The following is a 6195-nucleotide window of genomic DNA, read 5'->3' as shown; positions in this document are numbered from 1 at the left end:
AGAAAGAGTATCATTCATCAGAACCAAAACGGTGACATTCTTGTGGGAAAAGAATGGCTATTATCAAGCAGTGGTGGTTTTAGCATGGTCTTAAAGTCAATTTCGAAATGGACTAACTCCAGCTCATCTGAAAGTGATTTAAATACACTTTGAGCAGAGTTTAAGCACAAAACAATTTATTTCTAGAACAAGCACAAATCTGAAAATCACGATGTTAAGTAACAGTGACGTACTCCGTTTCTCGAAGACGTAACTCCCAATCTAGGGAGAATTTCAAAATGATTTAAATATACAACTTTAAGCAGATCCATAGCTATTTAAAATAACGACGATTTAAAGATGTTTGGATGACGTTTAATAGGTCAAAAGCTTTGCACACAGAGGTAGACGGTTGCTGGAATTTCCTGCAATGATGACAGTGACATACCCCAACATTTTGGGGCATATCTCCCAATCTATAAGGAATTTCAAAACGAGTTCTACATGCAATTTTAAGCCAACATACTGATCTTTCAAATGGAAGAGGCTTCGGGGACATTTGGATATCTTTTGGTGGTTCAAAGCTTGGTACAAAGTAGGCAACAGTGGCTGGAATTCACGTATGACTGTGGCAATGACACACCCCTATATTTTTGGGTGTGTCTCTTAATCCATGTACAATTTCAAAATGGTATAAAAAGAACGATTACAGTAGACAAGCATATCTTTCATTTATAACCAGTTTGGTCTCGTTTGGATATTGTTTGGTTACTGAAAAATGCGATGCAAGAACAATCACAGTTTTGGAAATTCTCATCTTAAAGTTTTGCATGCTTCAAAGAACACTTAGCAATACACAACCCAAGGCAAATCTTGAAGCAAGACCATATTCATTTTGACAATACACATCTTTTACATCTAACAAGTTCATTTGCATTGCTCAAACAACCATGGCATAGAAGGCACGAATTTAGTATTTTCCATCTCATCTACCCCATTCAAACTTGCATTCCTCCTCCCATCACTTAACCCCTATTCATACTCTAAAACAGTCCCTACAAGTTACTGATGCAGAGGAGCTAGACCCACTTATCAATGGTTCACGGTGTCTCCAAGTCTTCGCACTTCGCAGGTCACCCCAAGCTCCGGCAGTGGCTTCCCAACAGCAGCAGCAAAGGGCTCTAACTTGAGCTTCTAGAGAGAGGAAACATACGAGGGAAAAAGCAAACAGTAGTGAGATGGAAGGGAAAAGGGCTTAAGTACCCATGGGTAGGTAGAAATCATTACGACTGACAGGTGGGTGGCATTGTCAGGCATGGTTCTGACAGAAACGACGCCAGAAGATACGGCTCTAAGAGCCAACTTTTCTTCCACGTGTGGCGATAGCCTCTTTCACACGAGGCGAGACGTCAAGTGGCGCTAGGCCTCTCTTTGAGCACGGCGTTAGTCCATTCAAGAGCGGCATTACTCCTCCACGCGCGCAGCATTTCTCTTTGATGTGCACGGGGTTACTCCTCCACGTGCGCGGCGTTCTTCCCTTACTCGCGTGACATTAGCCCAGGCAGTGTTACTCCACACAACGGTGCTACAACTTCTTCTCTCTCTCTCTCTTCGATTCACAGACGGCGCTGCCCCTTACTCTCGCGACGATGCTCTCATTCATGTGTGGCGGTACCTCTTACGCTCACGACGATACTCCCATTCTCGCGAGGCGTTACCAATTTATGCACGGCGTTACCCCATCACTTCACAGCCGGCGCTTCCTCTCACTACACAAACGGTAATGCTCCTATGCGCACGACGTTCCCTCTCTTTCACGCACGGCGCTTCCTCCGGTTCATCCACGGTGTTAGCCTTTACACTCGATGCAATACGCCTTCTTCCTTTGCGTCAGGCGTGTGCTTCCTTTACTTATCTTTATTGCTGTGAGCATCTTCAGTCCAGAAGAATTGGGGTCCTTACACAACCTCTTAAAATCTTCCATGACCCATTTCCAAAAGTCATTATGAAATCAGAGTCATCTAACCGCCTTATTGAAATGAGATTGTTATTTAACTCAAGAACATGCCTCACATTTCTCAATATGTGCTTCTTCTCATCTGATTGCCTGATAACAATATTTCCAATTCTCAAGATTTTGCAAGCTTAATCATCACCAAGATAGACCAAGCCACCATCCATATTTGTGTAAGATGAAAAATATGATATTTCTGAGTAAACATGAAACGAAGCACCAGAGTCGAAAACCCAAGTATATTCAATAGACACTATTATGCATGCAACACTAAAAGTGACCTAATCTTTACCATTTGAAACTGTACTTGCTTCAGCATAGCCATCCTTGCCCTTGGCCTTTTGCTTATTTTTTAGAGCATAACATTCTTATCTGATCAGGTTTCTTGCAATACTAGCAAATAACCTTTTTGCCATGTAACTTGACATGCCTTTGTCATGAGATTAAATCCAGATGGTTGATCTCTATGTTGGGTTCTTCCTGTATCTCCTACTGCCAATGCTTGATTTGATTCAGCAAGCATTTGTTTGCCTTTTTAGTCTCTTCATTTAACAATGAAGCTACAACATCTTTCAAATTAAACTTGTTACCCATTGTATTAGTCACTTCTTCATCCAAATTCACTTTGAGATACCTCAAATGTGCAAAAACTGAATTAAATTCACTCACCTGCTCTCTAATTGTAGCACCTTTTTTCATTTTCAAAATAAACAAGTTTTTCATGGCATGCATCTTATTTGCACCAGTTGGTTGTTCAAAAGATTGTTTTAAAGATTATCAAAGCTCTGCATATATTTTACACTGACAAACATCAAATAAAATTGATGGTGAAATACAAGGTCTAATAACTGCCAAACAATGTCATTCAAAATCATCACATTCCCAATCTTCCATTCCAACATATATGTGGCATGTTTCCTTCGAAGTGGCCGATCCTAGTCTTTTCCCAACAAGATAATATTTTATCATTATTTTCTGTATTGGTCAATTATTTTGATATAAAATTTTCAAATTCCATTGCCCTTTTCATTTTAAAGAAAATTACAGAAAATACATAATAGCCAAAAACCCTTTCTTCACAAACAAGTGAATCACAAACCTTATACTCTAATACCAGTTGTAGGGATCGATTGGTGGAAAAATCAACAGAAATTTATCACATTTACAGCTATTATGCATCCAAATGAACATAAACAAGCAATAGAATGAATATGGCATCAAAGCATCAACAAGGAATAAAAATAGAGCAACATGCATTCATATAGCACAAAGATTTAACGTGGTTCAGCCAAAAAATGTAACTTACATCTATCGGAAAATGGTACAAGACTTTTCATACTGATTTGGGAGGATTACAAGGTGAAATCGAACTCAAAACATCAATTTCTAGCATCCCTTTCTTGCTTTAAACATCCAAAATAGGGGACCAAGAACACCAAAAAATGGGTCCTCTTTGATACTTTCTCTCATTAAAACGGGGCTAGCAGAATACCCACAATGGGTGCAAGCCTTTTGCTTACCTTCGCTCTCGAGCACAGAGCACATAGCAAACCTCCAAGAAAATACCCAATTTCAGTCGATCTCTCTATCATTTTTTTTAAGTATTCCCTCATTGAAACAAAGTGAAATAAGCCCCTTTAAAGAAAAAAGTTCCTACAACATCTTAACCATTGGATTAGGTGCAATCTAATGGCTCAAAAGAAAAAGAAAATAGAGAAAAGTCAAATAAAACACCCACATGTGGGATTTGTCTTCACGAATGTAACATCAATGGGGTCGAATGGTTTCGTGATAAAGAAAGTCCAAAAGAGAGAGCAGGGTGAAATAGAAGGGGGTCAGTGTATGAGGTGAGCTCCATACAATAGAGAAAGAGTTCTTTGTATTGATTCTTATTTCTTCAGAGCAGATCAAATTCGTGAGAATTTTGAGGCAGGCGAAGTAAAAACTCTTCATCTTAGTGTTTTCATTGTTTATCTTTTTTTCTTCCTTATGTAAGTGGTATGATTTGAATGAAGATGGCCCTATAGTTGCTGACCGATTTGTTTTAGTGTGAAATAAGTTTTTAAAGGACTGAAATTGATTGTTTTACCCATTTTTGCACTAGTTTTATGTGAACTTCTGTAAAATGTTTTGACCTTCGATTGGAATTCTTTTTGTGAAATATCTGAGAGTCTTGTGGCGGCAGTTCCTATTGTAATGGTCTATGGAAGGTGTTCTTCCCTGATATAAATTTGGTGCAGTACACCATTTTTTTCTTCTCTCCTTTGCTTGGTTTGGGTATGAGCAATAACCTTCATATGCTCCATCTCACGCCTTTATGTGTGAGTTAATATTGAATTGTGCCTTGACCTCTGCAGGTAACTAATTTATCAATCAAAAGAATGCTTCATGGAATTGTTAATCGGTTGGTTGACCGACTTTATCTTTTCTAATTGGTTTCTTCTCTTTCAAAAATGCTTATTTTCCACTTTTTTTTGTTTTATACTTTTCTTCTTTTCATGTTGTCTTCATTGTCATTAACTACTTTTATTTATTTATCGGGGGGTTTCTTTTCCTTGCATGGTTATTTGCAGCTGGCCAAGGAAGCATACACATTTTGCAGTGAAAAAGGTTCCCTTGCAACAAAGGCTTTTAGTGCAAAGGTTGTGAAAATTAGCTCACATGCATGCAGCAATGTTGTAGAAATTTAGTTCACAGGAGTATGAGATCTTTGCCCATTGGAACTTTGATTGTGGTCAGCTCTTCATTGGTTCAGTGCATCTGGCAATAACCTCAGAAGCCATGGGAGCTTTTAGCAACATGACAGTACCCCTGAAATTAGATGTCATGCCTTCACCTTGACCGACTACTACTTTCGGGCCAACATTATTGTTGTGCTGATTTTCTCAACATACCAAAACCATATGCCATTCGTAGCACCAAAAAAAATGGCTACTTTCGGTCTCCCATATCCATGCTTTGTTTCTAGGCTAGAATGCGGTGGCAAAGGCAGATAAATAAAAAATAGTGAATTTTCGATGAAATTAAAGGTCAATTTAATAGCAGATGCACAAAAAGAAATAAAAGTTAGAAAATGAAAAGCTTTTAAGAGAGCCACGTCGATGGAATGGTTCTCTGCTTAAACGCCCTTTTTAGATACTTTCAACTATTTCCAAATGAATCTCCGAAATTATTCTATTCCTCTATGAACTACTCTTTTTTTATACATTCCACCAATGTTTCAAAAAACAACATGCGGCCCCAACGTGACAGGTATTTTTGCATTTAGGCCGGCACAATCCTTGAACAACACATTTAGTTGGTTCGCCCAGGGTTGAGCAATGAGCCCAAACCCCCTTAGCCCACCCGCCTAGGTGCTATTTATACATTCAACCATTTCCAAATTAATCTCCAAAATTATTCTATTTCTCCATATAGTGTTATTTTTCTATTTTACGTTTGTGATATGAATATCTTAGGGATTTTATTATTATTTTATTTTTTAACATTTTTAATATTTTATTTAGAAGTACAGTTAAATGTGCACACGCTAAATTTCAGGAACATCGTATTCCTAAAAAAGTAGTAAATTTTAAATACTACTTGATAATCATGCCAATTGAATGGACTTTGAATAGTAATTAGCTAGAAATTTAGTATCTCTATTTACTTCTTTTTATAATCCAACTTGAAGTTTTAAGGTTGGGGAAGGTGAACCAATAGAAAATTATAAAAACAATTCTAAAATAAAAAACAAAATGCCCCTACAACACGCACGGGGGTATTTCCATCATAGTTTTTTTTTAATTAGTTTTTACATTTTCTTGGGCGCACCAAGTCGTGCCGCCAAAATTTCAAAGTCCATCTGAATTTAAAAAAATAATGAAATCGAACATGCCTCCTAACTCTCCCAACTATCATATCAAATCCGCACAGGGCTATGAGCAAATTTGCTCACACACACGAATTTAAGCTTTTCTTGCACGCCCACCCACACAAATATTTTCAAACTTCAACCAAAGCATTACATGTGCTATTTGATGAAATATTCCCAAAAAGGAAACTCACACAAAATACTATTCAATATGGGTATCATACTCTTGCTTATGGATCCCTCTCAATTACCTCCAAGTGGAAACTCCCCAAGATGCAACGCACATTCTTTTGCCCGGGCCTCTGACTACAATCAAGTAACCCTATACAAAACTAATGAAATTAATAAG

The sequence above is a fragment of the Amborella trichopoda genome, chromosome 9 (genome assembly GCF_054954075.1).
Source record: "Amborella trichopoda isolate Santa Cruz 75 chromosome 9, AtrichopodaSantaCruz75HAP2 v2.0, whole genome shotgun sequence".
NCBI classification, from domain to species: Eukaryota; Viridiplantae; Streptophyta; class Magnoliopsida; order Amborellales; family Amborellaceae; genus Amborella; species Amborella trichopoda.
Note: the sequence above shows the minus strand (reverse complement) of the source record.